The sequence below is a fragment of the Carlito syrichta genome, unplaced genomic scaffold (assembly GCF_000164805.1).
Source record: "Carlito syrichta isolate Samal-C Ts95f unplaced genomic scaffold, Tarsius_syrichta-2.0.1 Scaffold302555, whole genome shotgun sequence".
NCBI lineage: Eukaryota > Metazoa > Chordata > Mammalia > Primates > Tarsiidae > Carlito > Carlito syrichta.
The window spans coordinates 455,487-478,225 of record NW_007246651.1 but is presented as its reverse complement, the minus strand read 5'-3'; the positions used below and the strand labels follow the sequence as shown (position 1 = coordinate 478,225).

At 40.1% G+C, this 22,739-nt stretch overlaps 1 pseudogene across 1 annotated transcript; it reads right to left on the bottom strand.

Annotated features, from left to right (window-relative positions):
• Positions 1-4,157: 4,157 nt before the first annotated feature.
• Positions 4,158-5,519, bottom strand: LOC103259172 (annotated as a pseudogene). Its single transcript, XR_504220.2, has one exon. The product of XR_504220.2 is annotated as a keratin, type I cytoskeletal 18 pseudogene (transcript).
• Positions 5,520-22,739: the final 17,220 nt, after the last annotated feature.

The following is a 22,739-nucleotide window of genomic DNA, read 5'->3' as shown; positions in this document are numbered from 1 at the left end:
GCCTCAGCCTTCCGAGTAGCCGGAACTACAGGCACACGCTACCATGCCCGGCTAATTTTTGATTTATTGTAGAGATGAGGTCTCGTCGAGTTGCCCAGGCGAGTCTCGAACCCCCGGGCTCAGGCAATCCACTCACCTCAGCCTCCCAAAGGCGCGGGATTACAGGCTGAGCCATCGAGCCCGGCTGGAGATCTTTAAAAGATAAAATACACCTTTCTAAGGGCACTTCACCAGAAGCATGTCGGAACTTACAATGCAGCCCTATATTTTTGACTACTAGCAACCCAATTACCCTAGATCAGGAAGCAAGAGCAGCACCTTGGGTTTACAGATTAGGAGAAGATGTCACAGGAAAAGATCCCCTAGGGCGGCTGGTCTTTAGGTTAGTCAAAAATGAAACGTCAGGTACAACTATGCCAATCTCAGGTCCTGGAAATCATTACTATCATCCTAATAATGATACCAAAAGGGTAACCATAATTTAAGTCAAGGACCTGAGACAAATGCTCAAAATTGAGACAGAGGATGGAGATGTCAATGCCTGGGTAGAATAGGTTAAATTTTCTGTGCACACACCTAACAAAAGCAATTGCTATGCATGTGCTGCAGGGTGGCCACAGGCACAAGTGGTTCCGTTTCCTCTTGGATGGGATGCAGACCCTGCAGGGATGAGTTGCATGATGGTTCTATACCAAGACAAGGATGCATGGGGAAATGAAACCTGCAAGAGCTTGTCGTTGCTCTTTCCCGCATTGTGGAGGTTAGAACCCAGAATATCCCCTCCTCCGTAGGGGTGATGAATTACTCTTCTTGCCTTTGTTCTTTTTATTTCCTAGTTCTTCTCCTGCCTCAGGACATTTGGCAGGCCTTTTTGTGGGCAGGAAAAGAGGGAAGGGGACAATGAATGCCTTATAAGGGAATAATAAAGCTTAGGTGACATCTGAGAAGATTGTACACCCTATAGTACTCAGCCAATGAGGAAACGGGAGAGAGATTTGCACACTAGGGCATAAATTGCTTGCTGTAACCATTTCCAGTGTGCCTGCCTACCAGACATCCGATCTTGCAAGATCTCTATTAAAGTCTCATTTCTGCTGCATTCCATGTCTCTGCATCCATCCTTTGATTTTGGATGGGTGAGTTTACTTATCACAGAAAGTACCTCTTGTAATTACAGAAGTCAAACATGACTTATATTCAACTATAATTTTAATACAGTTTTTTCCTTTTTTAAAATGTTTATACATTTTTTGACACCCTCTGTAGTATCAAATAGCTAGAAGAAGATACTGAATGTTCTCAACACAAATAAGTGATAAATGTCTGAGATGAATATACTAGTTAGCCAGACCACTATACAAATCACTATACAAAAAAAAAAAATGCACTATACAAAATATAGCAAAACACCACTATATTTTTAAAAACTTTGTCAATGCTAAAAAAAAATTTTTTTAAAAAAAGAAAGGCTATCCTCAAAAGATAACTAGTATTGGGAAGGATGTGGAGAAAAGGGAACCCTTACACACTGTTGAGAACTATCATATGATCTAGCAATCTCACTACTGGGCATATATACAAAAGAAGAGAAATCAGTGTGTTGAAGAGATATCTGCATGCCCATGTTTATTTCAGCACTATTCATAGTAGCCAAGATAAGGGTCAACCTAAGATAAATAAACAGATAAAGAAAATGTGATATATGCATATGTACACAGTGGAGTACCATTTAGCCATAAAAAATAATGAAATCTTGTAATTTTTGATGCATGGATAAACCTGGAAAGCTTATGCTAAATGAAATAAGCCAGACACAGAAAGGCAAATACCACATGATCTCATTCATATGTAACATCTTTAAAAATATTCTCACAGAAGTAGAGAATACATCAGTGTTTGCCAAAAACTGGGGAGGGAGAGGGAGGGGAGAATGGGAATGAGAGGGAGCAGGGACTCCTCTAAGGGAACTCCCCTGGGTGTGGGGAGGCCCCAGTCACAGAAATCTTGAATTCCTTCAAGGGAAATTCCAGGCATCCAGCTAGCCCTGAAAAGTAAGCAAGGAACTTGATAAGTAATAGTAGCTTAAAATAATAGTCAAAGAAGTTAGAGTTATGTTTCTATACTAAAGATAACATATTAGCATAAATTCCTGAGTTGTTTTGCAGATTCCTGGACCCCCATCAGGTGGATCTCTGGCACACAGACTTCAGATAACCAGAAAGTGAGGACTGAACTCTGATGTAGATCCTCTAAATTTCTTCCTGAGTGGCCTAGAGAAAGTCATGCCCATGGGCCAGATCAAAGATTTTTTTCTGCTGATCCCAAGTCTTTAGGCAAAGATTCTCTTCCTTAACCAATTGCAAATTTAAAAAATCTTTGAATCAATCCATGACCAGAAAGCTGCTGCTTCAAGATATTTTGCCTTTTTAGACCAAACCAACGAATAACCTCTATGTATTGATTTACAATTTTGCCTGTAACTTATGCTTAAATGTACCTCTGACTTTAAAAACTCTTGTTTGCAAGCATGGGAGAGGTTGGGTCTTAAGTGTGAACTGCCTGTTTCTCCTTGCTTGGCGTCAGGCAAATAAACATCATCCTTTTTTTCACAGCAAACTTTCAGTATGAATGTTTGGCCTTACGGCACTGGGTGAAGGAACTCTAGCTCATTTTGGTGTTAGGAAAAAATTGGTCAATGAGTACACAATTACAAAGTACAGAGTTAAATAGAAGGAATAAGTTATGGTGTCCTTTTGTGCAGGAGGGTGACAATAGTCCATAATAATGTATTGCATACTTTAAAATAGCTAGTAAAGACTTTACTATAAAGAAATTATAATATTTGAGGTCAGAGATATGCTAATTATCCTGATGTGATCATTACACAATGTGTATATTTATCCAAATATCACATTGTACCCCACGAATATGTAGTTATTTTGTATTAATTAAAGTTTTGAAAATAACATATTAAAAAATGAATATGAATAACATATTAAAAAATGAATTACATAAAAGTTATCCATAGATATATTGTTTCTATAGAAACAATTATTTTTTTGCTCCTCCCCTCCCCTTTTTAAGTTACCCAGAAACAATTCTTGAACAAGTTACTTAATCTCTCACAATTTCAATTTAAAAAGAAAACTGGTTCAAGTCCTAGAAGAGTTGCCAAAAAAACCAATCAAATATATATATATATTTGCTTTGTTTTGTTTTGTTTTGTTTTTTGAGTAGGAGTCCCACTCTGTTGCCCAGGCTGGAGTACAGTGGCACATTCATGGCCACCATATCCTGGACCTACTGGGCTCAGGTGATCATTCCACCTCAGCCTTCGAAGTAGCTGGAACCACAGGCATGCACCGCCATGCCTGGTTCATTTTTTTTATTTATTGTAGAGACAAAGTCTTGCCAAGTTGCCCTGGCTGGTCTTGAACCTGTGGACTCAGGCAAAAAATATTTTTTTTCTCAAAATTAAAAACATGAAAAGTACTTAGCAAAGTGCCAGGTATATAGTAAGTGCCAGGTATATAGTAAAAGCTCACTATATTAACTAACAAGGAATATTTGTGTAAATATTTAAATGACAAATTGAGAATAAAACTTAAGAAAGTAAAATCCACTAAGTATCAGATAATTACTTTTTTTTTAATCAATTTTTTTAATTATGATATTGTGGGGTATAGTCAAGGGTTAGGTATACAAATATGCTTTGTTCAGGCCCCCTTGTTGATAAGAGGTGTCTCCCCATCCCCAGACAGGTGTTTACTACCATTAGTCCCATCCCCCTACCCCTACCCCCCCATAGTTTCCCACCACTGTCAGTCATTTTCTTATGGTAGTACGTTGGATGATCAAGGTCCACTATATGAGTGAGAACATGTGAAATTCAGATCTTTGTTTTTGTGAGAGGTCACTCAGTATTATAGACTCAGTTCCATCCAGGTTGCTGCGAAATTCATGATTCTGTTCTTTTTTATGGCTGCATAGTATTCCATTGTGTATATGTACCACATTTTTTAAATCCAGTCCTCTTTCGATGGACAGCATGGTTGGTTCCAGGTTCTTGCTATTGTGAACAATGCTGCGATAAACATTCATGTGCAGGTATCTTTGTGACAGAGTGATTCGAGTTCTTTTTATTTTTATTTTTTTACCTCTGAACTTTTTATTGACTTCCTGCTTCCCCGAAGGGACGCCCTGTTCCTGCCGCCTCAACGCCTCAGAACTTTGGTGTCATTGGTCTCAGACACCAATTTGCCGTCCACAATCTTGCAGGTGGTCTTTTGGATGGTCTGGATGGAGCTGCTGCTGTCCAGGCCATCACTGAGACTGAAGTCTTCTCCATCTTCTAGTAGGCGGCGGTAGGTGGCTATCTCAGCCTCCAGCTTGACCTTGATGTTCAGTAGGGACTTGTACTCCTGGGCCTGGCGCTGGCCCTCTCTCCGGGTCTGTGCCAGCTCAGACTCCAGGTGCAGCAGGTTGCCATTGAGCTGCTCCATCTGCATGGTGTAGCGGGTCTCCGCTTCTCTCAGGCTGCTCTCCAAGCTGGCCTTCAGGTTTCTCATGGAGTCCAGGTCAATCTCCAAGGACTGCGCTGTACGTTTCAGCTCTGTGAGCGTCATCTCTGCAGCTCCAATCTCAGCAGACTGCGTGGTGACCACTGTGGTGCTCTCCTCAATCTGCTGCGACCAGTACTTGTCCAGCTCCTCTCGGTTCTTCTGAGCCAGCTCATCATACTGGGCCCGGATGTCTGCCATGATCTTGCTGAGGTCCTGAGATTTGGGGGCATCTACCTCCACGGTCAACCCAGAGCTGGCAATCTGCGCTTGTAGGCCTTTTACTTCCTCCTCATGATTCTTCATGAAGAGCAGCTCTTCCTTGAGGGCCTCGATCTCTGTCTCCAGCTGCAGCCGGGTGACATTGGTGTCATCGATGACCTTGCAGAGCCCATGGATGTCGCTCTCCACGGACTGGCGCGTGGCCAGCTCTGTCTCATACTTGACTCTAAAGTCATCAGCAGCAAGACGGGCATTGTCTATCTGCAGAACGACGCGGGCATTGTCCACAGAAGTTGCAAAGATCTGAGCCCTCAGGTCCTCGATGGTCTTGAAATAATGTTCCCAGTCTCTGACCTGGGGTCCCTTCTTCTCCAGGTGCTCCCGGATTTTGCTCTCTAACCTCCAGTTCTCGGTCTCCAGGCTCCTCACTCTCTCCAGGTAGGAGGCCAGGCGGTCGTTCAGCTCCTGCATGGTCTCCTTCTCGCTCTGGATGCCCCCCAGACTCCCGGCCATCCCCGTAGCCAGGCCCCCGGACCCCCAGCCGCCCCGGAAACTGGTGGAGAGGGACACAGAGATCCGGGAACCCGAGCCGCCGGCGCCTGCATAGACACTGGCCGCGCTGCTGGTGGGCCGCAGGCTGGGTGGCGGGATGGAGCCCAGGGACCGGTAGTTGGAGGAGTAGGTGGTGGAGCGAGTGGTGAAGCTCATGGTGGCAGCGGAGGAGAGCCCGACGGTAGAACTCACGTTCTGATTTGAGTTCTTCAGGGTATATTTCCAGTAGGGGGATTTCAGGGTCATATGGGAGGTTGATATTTAGAGCTTTTAGGAATCGCCACACTGCTTTCCACAGAGGTTGCACTAGTTTACACTAGTGTTTACACTAGTAGAAGTGTTCCCTTTTCACCACACCCTCTCCAACAACTGTTATTTTTTGAGTTATTGATAATTGCCATTCTGACTGGAGTCAGGTGGTATCTCAGTATGGTTTTGATTTCCATCTCCCTGATGATTAGTGAGGTTGAACATTTCTTCTTGTGTCTGTTGTCTGCTCGGATGTCTTCCTTTGTGAAGTGTCTGTTCATATCTTTTGCCCATTTTATAATGGGGTTGTTTGTTTTTTTCTTTTCAGCACTTTCTTAACTCAACTTAAACTGCTTAATCTAATGATATTCTAGGCCCAAGGAAAAAACTTTTTTTTCTTTTTTTTTTTACTAAGAATCACCTCTGTCACCCAGGCTGGAGTTCAGTGGCACATTTACAGCCAGCACATCCTCGACCTGCTGGACTCAGGTGATCCTTCTGCCTCAGCCTTCCAAGTAGCTGGAACTACAGGCAAGTGCCACCATGCCCAGCTAATTTTTCTGATTTCTTGTAGAGACAAGATCTTGCCAAGTTGCCAAGGCTGATCTCGAACCCTTGAGCTCAGGCAATCCTCTGGCCTCAGCCTCCCAAAATGCTGGGATTACTGGAGTAAACCACTGTGCCTGGCAAAAAGCTTATTTTGATGGCTGTTCATGGCTTCCCATAAGTGAGGATAGTCTGCAGATGGGTATTAAAAGTTCCTCTGAAACTGTGCATTCCAGCAGTTCAACAAGAGCCTTATCTGTGATTGTGCTTCACCCCAGGTGGCTCCTTTCCAATCAATGTCCAGCCCATTTTCCTTCCTTTTGCACTTAAAACACTTTTAGCACCACATAACCCTCTGGCTTCAAATTGCCCCCTTAAATTGCCATTTTAAAACTGCTCTTCCTTAGAGCCAAGCAAACGGAGAGTGTATTACAAAAGGAAAGATCACAGCCATACCCCACCTAGGTCTACAATGTATGATTGTACTCTATCAACCCTGGGAAGGTTGTCCTGGCAACGGGCTTTACTAACTTGCTCTATTTCTCTCTCCTAAAGTCTTTGAAGTGAGTCTGTCCTCCTGCCCAGCCTTTGAAGTTATTCTGAATGGAATACTAAAGATTACCTATTAACTGCCCTAGCAGATTTTGATCACCCCCGAAAAACCTGGGGCTTTTTCTTGAGTCACAGGCACAAGGCTTCATGGGATTACAACCCAACCTGCCAGTATAATTAACTACCAATCAACTATTATTTCTTGACTATTTCCTATATTCTGGACACTTTGATAGGCTCTACAAATATAACAATAAGATGACCTCCATAGCTTCAATCTAGTGCTGCATTCTCCAGTACAATAGCCACAGCCACACATAGCCATCAAGCAATTCAGATGACTTGGTCCAAACGAAGTGTACCGTAGTGAAAATTACACATTGGATCCAGGTATGATGGTGTGCCTGTAGTACCAGCTACCTGAGAGCCTGATGAAGAGGATCCCTTGAGCCCAGGAGTTAGAGACTGCAGTGCACCATGATCATGCCTGTGAATAGTCACTGCTCTGCAACCTGGACAACATAGCAAGACTCTGTCTCTATAAAAATAAATAAATAAAGTTAAATAATATAAAATACACACTGGATTTCAAAGTCCTAATAAAAGAACATAAAATATCTCATTAATAATTGTTTATGCCAGACACAGTGGCTCGCACCTGTAATACAAGCATTTTGAGAGTTGGAGGCAATTATGTGACCAACTTGATTGCTTATGTTGATCACATGTTGAAATGTTAATGTTTTGGATCTATTGGGTTAAGTAAAATATATTATGAAAATTAATTTTACCAGTTTCTTTTCATTTTACTTTATTTTATTTACTTCTTTTCTTCTTCTTCTTCTTCTTCTTCTTCTTATTATTATTATTATTATTATTATTATTTTGAATTGCAGTCTTACTCCATTGCCCAGGCTGGAATGCAGTGACACTCTCATGGTCACCCCAGCATCAACCTGCTGGGCTCCAGCAATCCTTCCGCCTCAACCTTCCAAGTAGTTGGGACTACTGACATACGCTTCCTCACACAGCTAATTTTTTGTTAATGGTAGAGATGAGGTCTGGTCAAGTTGCCGGGGCTTGTCTCGAACCTGTGGGCTCAGACAATCCACTCACCTTGGCTTCCCAAAATGCTGGGATTACAGGCTGAGCCACCGAGTCCAGCCTATTTTTCTTTTTTTTTTTTTTTTTTTTACAGATGAAGTCTTACTATGTTTCCCAGGTTAGTCTCGAACTCCTGAACTCCAGCGATCCTCCCACCTTTGTCTCCCGAAGTGCTAGGATTACAGGCGTGAGCCACTGCACTCAGTCTCTTTTCACTTTATTTTATTTTATTTTTTACCACAAGTATGAAAATCTTTTTACTTTTTAAAAAAGTGACAACTAGAAAATTTAAAATTCCATATGGCTCACATTATGTTTCTGTTGGATAGATAGTGCTAGTCTAAGCATATGTATAAAAATTAACCCCCCAAAATTGATAAAACATTGATCCCAGGTCCCACCCCATATCTACTGAATCAGAATGTCTGGTAATGAGTTTCAAGAATAAGAATTTTCAACAAATATTCTTAGTTATTCCTAGGTTCACCTTAAGTTTGAGAACCACTGATCTCTTAACTATGAAACCAGGAGTCAAAAGTTATTCCTAGCCCAAGTAAAATTACATTGGCAAGGCAGATGATGAGGAAGGGTAACTGATAGTTAAAGGGTTTTCCCAAGTGCGTACAAAGTGTTTTCTGGCATAGCTATAATCTGAATAGATGTTCACCTGGCCACATAGCCACCAAAACATGAACAAGCATGCTACGTTTCTGGTACTAGCCTTGTACCTTTTCCTCTGGACTTTCATGTAAGAAAAATAGAAACATATCTTATTTAAGTCCATGTTATTTGGGGATTTTCTGTTACCGGCCATTGAAAATCCTAACTGATAAACAGAGTATTTAAATAAAAATGATGTTGGCAGGCCAGGTGTGGTAGCTTGCACCTGTAATCCCAGCACTTTGGGAGGCCAGGGTAGGAAGATTGCTTGAGCCATGACTACCCCACTGCACTTTCGCCTAGGCAACAGAGCAAGACCCCGTCTCTAGAAAAAAAAAAGATGTTTGTCCTTGAACAGTTCTATGAAACCTGACATGGGCACCATAGAACTGTTATCTCAATTTAAAGCTGTACTACTATAAATTATCCAGGCCAATATTTAGAGTTTCAGCTTATGACTCTGATCTCATTTATACTTGCGTCTCTCCTACAGGGCTCTCCGACCCTTGTTCTAGACTCTATTTGCCAGCATTACAGCCTGATCATAGAGAAGCTGCCGTATCGACTATCCTAAGTTTATTCTTTGAAACCGAATTTTAAAACTTCTCACTCTATTCCATCTGTCCGTTTCTGTTTAGATTTCTTGCAGCTATTTTTAAAATATTTCTGATGTCATTAGATGGGGAAAAAAAAGACCGTGAAGGCTATGTGAGGTTTTTTTGAGTTATAAATATAAGAGATTCTATTTTATTTGTCACATTTGCCTTGCATTCAGCTTTATTTGATGTGAATAAAACAAATCCTCCATTCTTTATATTTACATTGATTTTTTTTTTTTTACTTGGTCTATAGTTGGCCACCAGTGCTAGATATATTTTGTTTGCTCCTCTGGATCTACCCTCTCCCTTTCTGTATCCTGCTCCAGGAGACTAACCAGTATAGACTGGCCAGGTGAGAAATGACAGTAAATCAATAAATGGAGAAAGAGGTCAGAGCATTTATTCTCTTTGTTCCCTCCCTGTAAGGTTACTAAGAACTTGATCAGGCTGAGTGTGGTGGCCCATGTCTGTAATTCCAGTACTTTGGGAGGCTGAGCTAGGACAACTGCTTGAGTCTAGGAGTTTGAGACCAGCCTGAGCAACATAGAGAGATCCTGTCTCTACAAAATAAATAAATAAATAACTAGGCAAGGTGGCAAGCACCTATATTCCCCACTTCTCAGGAGGCTGATATGAAAGGACTGCCTGGGCCCAGGAGTTTGAGGGTGCAGTGAGCCATGATCACAACACCACACTCCAGCCTGGGTAACAGAGCAAGACACTGTCTCTAAAAAACAAAACAAAAATAAACCAACAAAAACAAGCACTGATCAAATCTCTCAGGCTCTGTCAGATGTCCCTCTGCACTCTTCCTCTCTGTCTCAGGCTCTGGTAATCACGTCTTTCCATTGTCCAGTTAGGTTTCCTGTGATAAATGTTTTCTGCGTTGATTGTTCCCGTGGTGGTGTGGTTTTGCTATACTTTGCCCCCACCTTGTAAATAGCCCTCACATACATACTCTTTAATTATTCACATTTGCTGTTTCCCACTGGACCATGAGACTGGGAAACTGGGATTCTGATTGACAGAAAATCAGTGCCAGTTGTTACCCCAGAAAACACATCCTCAGGATGGACTTCCAAATGTGGTTGCTTATATCTTTTTATTTTTTTTTTTTTGAGTTGGAGTCTCACTCTGTGGCCTAGACTGGAGTGCAGTGGCCACTCCCAGCCACCGCAGCCTTGACCTGCTGGCCTACGGCGATCCTTCCGCCTCAGCTTTCCAAGTAGCTGGAACTACGGGTGCGCGCTACCACACTCGCCTAATTTTTGATTTATTGTAGAGATGAGGTCTCGCCAAGTTACCCAGGCGGGTCTCAAACCGCGGACCGCGGGCTCGGGCAATACACTCACCCCAGCCTCCCAAGGCGCGGGATTACAGGCTGAGCCACCGAGCCGGCGACTTATATCTTTGAAGACAATGAGGATCACTTCCTTGCAGGGCTATGCGGCAGGGCGGGACTAGGGAGAGCTGAGCCAGGCACCTGGAGTACAGAATGTGAGGAGTGTTCACCTCTGGGTCAGGCAAGAGGGAGCCTGCCTCCAATGTCACACCCTCAGTGCCTCACTCCCTGCACCCTGCCCTTTCATCCTAGTTCCGTCTCTGATGTGGAGAGTGGGGCGGTAGGAATGGAACCCACGTCACACATGGCACGGGCTATGGTGTCGATGGCTCGCATCATTATCCGTGATGCACAAGGTGAATCCAGGTGAGGGAAATGCATGAGAGCTAGTGATCTGGGTATTTTGTCATTATGGAAACAATAATGACTCTAAAGTCAGAAAAGTCACCCAACATCTTTTTTTTTTTTTAATAAAGCCTTTTCAAAAAATAAATAAATAACGCCTTTTCAAAAAATAAATAAATAAAGCCTTTTCAAGAAATAAATAAATAAAGCCTTTTCTTTTCTTTCTAAAGACAATGTCTCACTCTGTTGCCCAGGATGAAGTGCAGTGGCACCATCATAGCCCACTGTAACCTCAAGCTCCTGAGGTCAAGTGATCCTCCTGCCTCAGCCTCCTGAGTAGCTAGAACTACAGGCACATGCCACAATGCCCAGTTAATTTTATTATATTAAAAACATTTGTTTTAATATGCAGAGACAGGATTTCTCTATGTTGCCCATGCTGGACTTGAACTTCTGGCCTCAAGTGATCCTCCCCCTCAGCCTCCCAAAGCACTGGGATTATAACTGTGAGCCACAGTGCCCTGTCCTGTCATCTTTGATGACCATAGAGAGTCTACACAGGGAAAAAAGAAATGAACTGCTATGCACGGGCAACTAAGAAGACATACAGAGTTCTAGGAAGCTTCCGTGACAGTTTGAAAATGTCCCTTATCTCCTTCACAGAATCAAACCCAGGTTCTGACAGTAAGAATGGCAGAGTTGCCCTGATAGACATTGATTCTAAGGCAAGGGCGTTGACAGGGAGGGGATTCCTGAGACATGGGATGGGGACATTTGGGAAAACACAAATGAGGCTGGAAAACCTATTTTATTTTTTTTTTTTTATATTTTATTTTATTTGAGTCAAGGTCTCACCTTTTGCCCAGGTTGGAGTGCAGTGATACGATCATGGCTCACTGCAGCCTCTATCTTCTGGGCTCAGGCAATCCTTCTTTCTCAGCCTCCTGAGTAGCTGGGACTACAGGCGGTGCCACCATGCCCAGCTAATTTTTTTGCTGTTTTTCTATGTAGAGACAAAGTCTTGCCAAATTGCCCAGGCTGGTCTCAAATCCCTGGATTCAGGCAATCCTCTCACCTCTGCTTCCCAAAGTGCTGGGATTACAGGCCTGAGCCACCACACCCAGCCCATAAAGCCTTTTGATGATGCTTTCAGTGAACCAACTATGGAAAAACACTATATGTACCACTTCCTCAAAATAAAAATAATGCATACACTCTTACACCCCCATTTTCTTGGCTAGTATTCTCTGAAATTTTTGTCCTGGTGCAAGATAACTATATTATCATTGTTTTATGTTGTATAGCATTTTTTATTGATTCAAGAAATATTTATGGGGCATTTATCATGATTTTAGGATACAACAGTAAATGAAATGTATGAAAGAATCCCTGCTCTTGTTCATCTTACATTTCCTTCGACAGTTATAACATTCACTTTCTGTTTTATAGTAATTTGAACTAAGTACAATGAATAAGTGCATTAAACACTTCCAGCCCTCTTTTTTGTTTGTTTGTTTTTGGTTTTTGATTTTTGGGGGGTTTTTTGAGACAGTATTTCACTCTGTTGCCTAGGCTGGAGTATAGTGGCATGATCATAGTTCACAGCAGTCTCGATCTCTGGCCTCAAGGGATCCACCCACCTCAGTCTCCCAAGTATTTGGGACTATAGGCATGTACCACCACATCTGACTAATTTATTTTTATTATAGAGATATGGTCTCACTATTTGCCCAGGCTGCTCTTGAATTCCTGGCCTCAAGTAATCCTCCTGTCTTGGCCTCCCAAAGTGCTGGGGTTAAAGGTGTGAGCCACCACACCTGACCCTCCCTCATTTCTTAGAATGGCTTCCCCATTTACGTGTTGTTTAATTTACATTCTTCTCACTGTTGATTGGATCCTGTCATGAAATTGTTTCTCATTTGCTTGGGTTTTTGTTGTTTGTTTCTTCAGGAAGAGTTCTGGGGGACGTGCCCTGAGAGTTTTCATATATGGGAAGGGTTTTCTATTGTGTTTACTTATCAACTAGTGAGCAGGAAAGATAATTCTATTTTGAACATTTTTTTATGTCTTCAAATGTTGCTTGAGAAATCTGTGCCCATTCTGATGGATTCCCCTATTGGGTGATTTCTGCCTGGCAGCATGTAGAATTTTTTCTTTTACTTTCAGTAAGTTTAATTGAGAGAGAGAAAACAACAACAACAAAAGGACAAAGAAAAAATTTCCCAAAACTGTCCCAAACAAATTTTTTAACTCCTTCATAATCTCCTTCGAGGAAGAAATTAATATTTCTATTTAAATGGTTTAGCAATTATCATAAATTTAATGGAATTAAAGACATCTGAGAAAATAAGTGCTCATCCAGTTGCCAATGAATGCAGGATTCCCACAATAACTAGGCATGACTTATTTCTCAGCTCTAATCGAAGTATTAGATTATTGTTTAACCATTCTCTTTTTCTTGTATAGCATTAGATGGTTGTAAAAAATTAACAAAATCAAACCTAAAGAAAACCAAAAGTAAGATGCAAAAAAAAAAAATTTATGTCAAAAAATTTTAAAGTTTTTTTTGAAAAAGCAGTAAAATTGATAGATCCAAAGCCTTATAATTTGGAGGAAGAAAAGAAAATATAAAACCTAATTTCTTCAGAGCAAATTAAAATAGAACCTGTCCACAAAGCAGTATACAGAAAAAGTCTCTTTAACCAAAAATTCCATTGCTAAGAAGCTATGCTAAGACAATAACCAGTTGTATCAAAAAGATTAGCTAGGCACAGTGACTCACGTCTATAATCCCAGCACTTTGGGAGCCGAGGCTACAGGACTGCTGGAGACAGGGGTTCAAGACCAGCATGGGCAACTTGGTGAGACCTCTGTCTCTATAATAAATCAAAAAAATTAGTTGGGCCTGGTGGTGCACTTGGAAGGCTGAGTCAGAAGGATCACCTGAGTACAGCAGGTCAAGACTACGGTGGCCATGAGCATGCCACTGCACTCTAGCCTGGGCGACAGAGTAAGGCTCCAACTCAAAAAAAAAAATAGACTGATGTATAAATGTATGCATTTTGGAGCAGTGGTGCAGAGGCTACTCAAGAGGCTGAGACAGGAGGTTTACTTGAGCCCAGGAGTTTGAAACTAGTCTGGGCAGGATAGCAATACCCCGTCTCTAAAATAAGTAAGTACAAGAATGTACATTTGAATACTATTTGTAATACATAATAAGAATTTGGGCTGGGCTCGGTGGCTCAGCCTGTAATCCCAGCACTTTGGGAGGCCAAGTCGAGTAAATTGCCTGAGCCCACAAATTAGAAATCAGCCAGGGCAACTTGGCGAGACCTCTTCTCTACAATAAATCAAAGAATTAGTAGAGCATGGTGGCACATGCCTGTGGTTCCAACTACTTGGAAGGCTGAGGCAGAAGGATCACCCAAGTCCAGCAGGTCGGGGCTGCAGTGGCTAGGAGTGTGTCACTGCACTCCAGCCTGGGCGACAGAGTGAGATGCCTACTCAAAAAAAAAAAAAAAAAAAAGCAAAGCTCTTTTTATATGAAACTTCACATTCATCTGATTTTTTCAAGGCATATTTTTCAATATGTAGAATTGTTGGGAGGAGGAACTTACCCATTTTTAATGGTATATTGGAAAATTGGTAAACCAATTTCAATGGCTGCATGATGTACCTACACATGAATTTATCATAGTTTACTTAATTGTCTTAATACCTAGCATTCCCCAACACACAATAGATACTTAAGAAATATTTACAGGGTGAATAAGTGAATTCTGTGCCTGTGGAACATTTTAATTGTTTCCTTTTTTTTTTTTTTTTTTTGAGTTGGAGTCTCACTCCATCGCCCAGGCTGTAGTGCAGTGGCACACAGGATCACGGCAGCCCCAGAGTCGATCTGCTGGGCTTCGGCAATCCTTCCCCCTCAGCCTTCAAAGTAGCCAGATCTACAGGTGGGTACTTCTCTTGCTTCTGGGTCAGGAAATGTTTTGTCTCTAAAGCGTCTCAGGCACATATCTGATATCTTACATCTGACTTCATTTCATAATTTTTTTTTTAAGAGAAAGGGTCTCTCTCTGTTACTGGAGTGCAGTGGTGCAATCATAGCTAACAGCAGACTTAACCTCCTGGGCACAAGTAAGCCTCCCATCTTGGCCTCCCAAGTAGCTAAGACTACAGGCACACACCACCGTGCCCAGCAAATTTTTTATTTTTTTTGTAGAGATGGAGGTCTTGCTATATTGCACAAGCTGATCTCGAACTCCTGTTCTCAAGTGACCCTCCCACCTTGGTCTCCCAAGTGCTGGGATTACAGATGTGAGCTATCGCGCCCAGCCTCATTTCATAATTTTACTCACCAGATCTCAAGTTGATTTTGTTTTGTACAGGTTATTGATACAACTGCAGAAGATTGTATATGACAGGGACCAGTTACATAGTATGTGGAGCCTAGTACAAAATGAAAATGTGGGCAAATTTATTTTAAAATTATGAAGAATCTCAAGGTAGTGACAGTAGGACATCAAACCAAGGGCAGGGCCCTTCTGAGCTCACCAAGCCAGCCTACATAAAACAATTCTCTTGTGCAAACTACCACCCACAGTCTATACCCAGCCTGCCCCATTTCTGTAAATAAAGTGTTATTGTAACATAGCCATACCCATTCATATCATGTATGGCTGTCTTTGCTCAAAAGTAGGAAGGTTTCCTCTATTTGCCACAGAGATTGTAAGGCCCACGAAGACTAAAATGTTTACTATCTGGGCCCTCAAAAAAGTTTGCTTCCTTCTGTTGTAGTGTATAATCTGTCGATTATTGCCCCGTACTTGCTATTCAAAATGAGCACTCAGCAATCTGCAACTTGCTTCACTCTCCCCCTTGGAAACCATGTAGGGCCTACCGGGAGCTCACAGCTATAAATCAGAAGGATTTATACATTGCTGACTTACTCAGAGTTCACAGATTGAAATGCCAAGAATTTCTGTGGTCCTATAGGACTGTAATGTTGATGAATTCGTCATGGGGAAGCTTGCAAAGCTGTCTGATCTCTTTTGCCCATATCTCTTGGGCACCCAGGATTTCTCACCACAGTTACCACAGAATAACACACAACAACCAACTCCCAGAGAACTGGCACTTAACTGGAGTCTTATGTCCCTTTAATAAAGGATAGGGATCAGGAACTGTTCTTCTTTGACTGGATAGTAGTGGAACCTCTAAAAATTTCTGGCTACACATTTGGCATTTCTACCCCCCATCTCAGTTTCCCAGGATCAGGTGCCCATATGCTATGGTTTAAATGTCCTCTCCAAACTCATGTTGAATTTAATTGACATCGTAACAGTATCAAGAGGTGGGAACTTTAAGAGGTGATTAGGCCAGGAGGGCTCTGACCTCATGAACAGATCAGTGCTGTTATCTCAGGAGTAGGGGCTTGTTATGACCGGAGTGTTTTCATTATAAGGGGGCAAATTCAGCCCCCTTTTTCCCCTCTTGCCCTCTTTTCTTGCCTTCTGCCATATACTGATGCAGCAAGAATGCCCTTGCCAGATGCCTGCACTTTGATACTGGACTTTCCAGCCTCCAGAACAGTGAACCAATACATTTCTGTTTATTTTTTATTTTGGATCAGAGTCTCGTTCTGTTGCCCAAGCTGGAGTACAGTGGTGCAGTCACAGCTCACTACAGCCTCAACCTACTAGGCTCAGGTGATCCTTCTGCCTCAGGCTCTCAAGTAGCTGGGACTACAGGTGCATGCCACCATGTCTAGCTAATTTTTTTATTTTATTTTTTGTAGAGACAAGGGCTTGCTATGTTGCCTAGGCTGGTCTTGAAGTTCTGGGCTCTAGCAATTCTCCTGCCTCAGCTTTCCAAAGTGCTAGAATTATAGGCATGAGCTGCTGTGCCCAGCTGATTTCTGTTTATTATAAACGATCCGGACTCAGGTGTTCTGTTAGAACAGCACAAACAGACAAAACAACACATAATCTTAATCTCTGGACTATACCCTATTAAGGACTCTGAAGGATTCGAGATTTTATCCCACATGCTGGCTATTTCATTAGCCTACCACAGTTTCATGGATGCTGGTGGAAGGCATGAGACACCTGTGTCAGAAATAAAGCCCAGTCTGTTATTCACAAAAATAGTGGTAGCCAGAATTACAGCATTTCTGCTCTAGTTCTCCAAGTCTCAATTCCCACAGGGCGACACAAGGGTCAGTTGATGCCTGAACAAGCAATGAGTTCTGTTACAAGAAAAGCACCTTGAGTTTAGAAAACAAGAATTATTTCATAATAGAGTAGAGCACACCTGCCCTTTTGCTCTAGAGGGAAACACTATTTTACTATAGTGGGCAGTAAGCAAACTTGTTCTTGGCTATGAAGGGAGACACTGTATCTTTCAAGGTAGTTTGTGTACAAACACCCTTGAAAAGGCAGATCAGAACAAAGGGCAAGTCAGTGCTCTGGTTGCAAGATGTGCAGAAATGCAAGAAACTTTGGAGAATTGTCTCTCAACGACCCCCTTTTGGATTTGGTCTTTTATGATGACTCTTCCCTCCCACCCCCATAGCTATAAAGGAGTCCCCCTTTCCCTATGAACAAGTTGAATTATTGCTAAAGACCTCTCCCAGGTTTGATTGCTTCTCTTCTGGTTTGCAGCTTGAATAGCTGGCACTTTAAAAAAATAACCCCTACCCACTGTATTGCTCCAAAACCAACATAGCACTAAATGTTCTTTCACTTTTTATAGTAGAATTTAATCAATTGTTGTGTTCCATGATAGCATGCAACTTAGATATCACGATACATTTAAAGCCCTTAGCCACTTCCTCCCCCACCCATTCACTATGTTCTCCTTAAATTCTCAAAGTTTTGTGTACGTGCAATACTATGAAAATTTATATCAAAATCAAGTGTCAGAGTATGCTAGCCATCATGTATAAATATTAGTTATTATTATTGAAATCATGTTTAGAATATACTATGTATGGAGTCTATAGTGCAAATGAGGAGCCAAATAGGAATGGTTAAAATGGAAAAGAAAGAGGAATCAGGAACTGATTTCAAGCAAAAAACATCATCCGGAGGAAACAGGATAAGCCTGTCCAGACAGTGGACACTGTAATGAGGAAGGAAAAGCTATTATCAAAACAGATGGGCGGAAACTGAGCAAATAACAGAGGTGGAGCCATGTTTATTTGAAAAAGTATGTTCTGAGATTTAGGGGGTTGAAGAGAATTTGCACTTATTCCCCATAGCTCCTGGGTCTATGGTAATACTACGTGTAGATACTTAACAGACATGCATGAGCTCTTGCAAACAATAAAAAAATGTTTCTTAAACCTATCATTTTCTGTCACTTGCAACTTCCTGTCTTTAAAAAAAATGCATGTTTTTATGTGAATGGATACTAGGTAATTCATTTCCCAAAAAATTGGATTTCTAGAGAATTGTTAAAGTTTATGGAGATGACTGAAAAGGATATTGAAACCAAGTCTGCTCCAGGAAATATGGGACAGATGCTTATGGGGCATTAAAAAAGAGAACCGTTAAGTCTACAATCCAGCATCTTATTGTCTGCTGTATTTCTTAAAGCTTGCAGAGTAAGACATATGTTATTGTTTCATCTCTTTTGATATAACTAAATTCCTTCAAACACATACAATTAAAAAATAATCCACTCTTGAGTAAATTGTATGCCTATGTGAATAAAAATGCAATCCCTTGTAGATGAGTTTTATGTTTCCCAGCTGTCTATGAGATTATTATGTATCATAAATTATACACTCTGTATTCTGCATTCCTTTGAAACTACAAATGCAAAGATTTAGGCATTTTTGTATTTCTTATTAAAGTAAAGCCCTCACTAATTATTCATCAGCTATAGAAACTTTATAACTATTCAATATTTTGAAACATTTGTGTGCATAAACTAACCCTAATTTTAATAGTTTTTCATCCAATTGCTTTAACAAAGATAGAGCACCTCTTTTGTTCTTATTCAACATTAAACATCAAATGCAATCTTTTTAATAAAACTAGAATCATTGAATTTAAAGCTGGAAAATATTTTATTTTCTCAAGATAAATTAAAAAAAAACAGTCTCAGTTGCCCAAGAATCATATTCCCACATGCCCAGTTAGACATGCATTAAAACCACTTTTTCAGAACTTTGAGTCCCTACTCTTTCTAGAACATGCAAATTTTTCTATTTGTGATTCTCATAGGGAATTGGTTCCAAAATTATACAATTTAGTAGTACTCAGATGGATATTTGTATATCTCATAACCTGACCGGAGAGAATTGCTTTTTTTTATTCTTTAGTTATTCTAAGATTTTATCCTTTATTACTATTTCAGATGAATATTTTAAATCCTTCATTTATTCCTATAACAAAAGATAGGCTTTTCTTTGAGAGCAAGTTCATTTTTCAAGTTAAACTATGGAAAGCTAAAACTCCAAACTGAACATAAGTTAAAATGTAAATTTAACCATGTTATGGTGCCAACCAACCCCTGATGATTTCCAAAGTCTTCACAGAAGCTGGTGAAAAAACTCCACAGTGAATGAATTTTATTATCGCTGATCATAATGTCTCTACTCAGGGTGCTTCTGTAATGTTCATAAGACTGAAACACTTAAAAGTGTTCATCTTGTTGTATTTTACCTTATCTTCCTCTCTTCGTTATTCTTGTTAAATTAAATTCCCTGGAAAGCTTAATCTTTCTGGGACCACAAATCCTTCAGTAGAATCCTTGGCAAATAATATTTCTAGTTTATGAGGAAGAAAGAAGTATGATATAGTGTTTGTTCTCCTCAGTGTTGGTGACTACCAAGCTTTGTTGCCTAGTTCAGTGAGTAGGCTTTTCCTTTCCCTAAGGGCTTCTGCTGTGAATACCTTCAAATACTACCATGTGCTTGCATTGCTATTAGAAGGCACAATTATGTCTGTCTTCTACTAGCACTTGTTTTTGGTGGAATCCTCATACTGTTTTTCATAATGAGTATGCCAATATACTTCCTACCAAAAGTGTACAAGGGCCCCCTTTTACCCACTGGTTAGGTGGTTTTTTTGTTTGTTTGTGGTTTTTTTAAATATATATATAATAATTCTCCTAACAGGCCTGAGATAATATCTCATTGTGGTTTTGATTTGCATTTCCATGGTAATTAGTGATGTTAAGCACCTTCTCATATACCTGCTGGCAATTCCTATGTTTTCTTTAAAGAAAGGTCTATTCAGTTCCTTTGTCCATTTTCTAATCAGATCACTGGGTCTTTTTTGCTATTGAGTTGTAGGAGTTCCTTATATATTTGGGATATTAATCCTTTATTGGATATATTGTTTGCAAATATTTCCACCGGCTCTGTAGGTTGCCTTTTGATTGTGTTGTTTCTATTGCTGTGCGGAAGCTTTTTAGTTTGTTGTAATTTCACTTGTCTATTTTTGCTTTGATTACCTGTACTTTGGTATCATATTCAAAATCATCACCAAGGTCAATGTAAAGAAGTTTTTCCCTGTTTTCCTTTAAGAAGTCTTATGGTTTCAGGTCTTACATTTAGGTCTTTAATCCATTTTGAATTGCTTTTTGTTTATGGTGTAAGATAAGTGTCTGTCTTCCATTAGCATTTTATCAATGGTGCTCAAACTTGTTGTAATGGTTTTGAAGTAAGTTATGAAATTTTACAATTATATTTTATATTTATATTATTTATAAACTATTTTTTCTCCAAATCCATTTACTATCCATAGGATTTTTATATTAGTTACATGTTTTTCTTCATTTTCTCATTCCAAATATGCCTTTATTATCATAATAATTCCAAATTGTAAGATTTGATGTAATTTTTTCTTTTAATATCATACAACTTTCTCTTTTAAAGTTTAGTCTAAATTCATAGCATCTGTGTTAAAACTTTGAATTAATTTTGGCCAGTTGCCAAAAAAGTGTGGTTAAAGTATACATAGACTTGCCATTTTAACCATTTTTGAGTGTAGAATTCAGCCACATTAATATAATTACAAAACTATACATAAGGAAGATCTTCTTAAATAAGATACCATAAGAAAAAAAAAGATGATTTATTGATAAACTTGACTATATTAAATATTTTAAATTTCTGTATGACAAAAAAGAAAAATTTTTTTAAATGGATAGACTGATAGTAAATATTTGCAATATATATCACAATGGACTATAAACCATATATATTTATGTATAATATATATAATTAAGTCTTCTTATATCAATAAGAAAAAGATAAACAACTCAATAGAAAAGTAAGCAGATTATATAAATGAGTAATTCAGAGGGGAGGACATTTAAATAGTTAATAAACACATAAGAAGATACTAACCCTCACTGGTAATCAAGAAAGTTAATATTAAAACAAGAATGAAATACCATTTTTCAACCAACATATAGGTAAAGATTAAAGAGTTTACTAGTAGCCGAGCTCGATGGCTCAGCCTGTAATCCCACGCCTTTGGGAGGGTGAGGTGAGTGGATTGCCCGAGCCCGCGGGTTCGAGACCCGCCTGGGCAGCGAGAACTCATTTCTACAATAAATCAAAAAATCAGCCGGGCGTGGTAGCGCATGCCTGTAATTCCGGCTACTTGGAAGGCTGAGGCGGAAGGATCGCCGGAGCCCAGCAGGTCTGGCTGCGGTGCCGGGAGCGGCCACTGCACTCCAGTCTGGGTGACCGAGTGAGACTCCAACTCAAAAAAAAAAAAAAGTATACATATTGATGAGGTTATAGGAAATGAGTGTTTTTCTACATTGCTAGTAAGAGTGTAATTAGTAGGACTGGGGGCAATGGCTTACACCTATAATCCCAAAACTTTGGGAGGCTGAGGCAAGAGGATTGCCTGAGCCCAGGGGTTCGAGACCAGCCTGGGCAACTTGGCAAGACCTAGATTCTGCAAAAGTCAAAAAATTAGCCAAGCGTGGTAGCATGTGCCTGAAGTTCCAGTTACCTGAAAGGCTAAGGAGGATCACTCCAGCCTGGACAACAGAGGAAGATCCCATCTCTAAATATATATACCGAATTGATAAAATAGTTACTGCTGCAGGTTCTGAAAAACTATAGAGGCAAATTTTAGCCATTATCTTTGTTGATGATGTTCATAATTTTATAAGAAAATTTATTACTGTAGTCATGTTTTAAACATAAATATAGTTCAGAAAGGTGTTAAAGAAAAACAACAGAACACTGCCCTACCCTTCTCTATCTCTTAATACCATTTCCAGAGGGAGATACTTTTTTTAAATTATTTTTTACAGAAGTGGTCTCACTATGTTTCCCAGACTGGATTCAAACTCCTGAACTCAAGGAATCCTTCTCCCTCAGCCTCCAGAGTAGCTGGGATAACAGGTGCACACCACAAAGCCCGATGGTAACTACTTTTTTTAACTCTTAGTTGTTATTTCTGTTGATATGAATAACATGCTTTAAGAGATAATAATAATAATATCCACCTCCTAGAATTTATTGAAAGAAGCAAATGAGTTAATACACATTAAGAATATAAAACTATGCTTGACACACTAATACTTAATATAGGTTGGCTAATGGTGTTTTCTAAATCTGGGGATCACCTAGATTTATAAAATAATTACTACCAGACCTAAGAGGATACTTCAACAGCTGCCCAATAATACTAGGAGACTTCAACACCCCACTAACAGCTTTAGATAGATCATCAAGCAGAAAACTAACAAAGAAATTCTGAACTTAAATTTGACACTTGACCACTTGGACCTAATAGACATCTACAGAATACTTCACCCTACAGCTGCAGAATATACTTTCTTCTCATCTGTACGTGGAACATATTCTAAGGTAGACTACATGCTCAATCATAAAGCAAGTTTTTTTTTTTTATAAAGCAAGTCTTAATAAATTCCAAAAAGTTGAAATCATATCAAGCATCTTCTCTGACTACAGAGGAATAAAAATAGAAATCAATATCAAGAGGAACCCTCAAAACCACACAAACA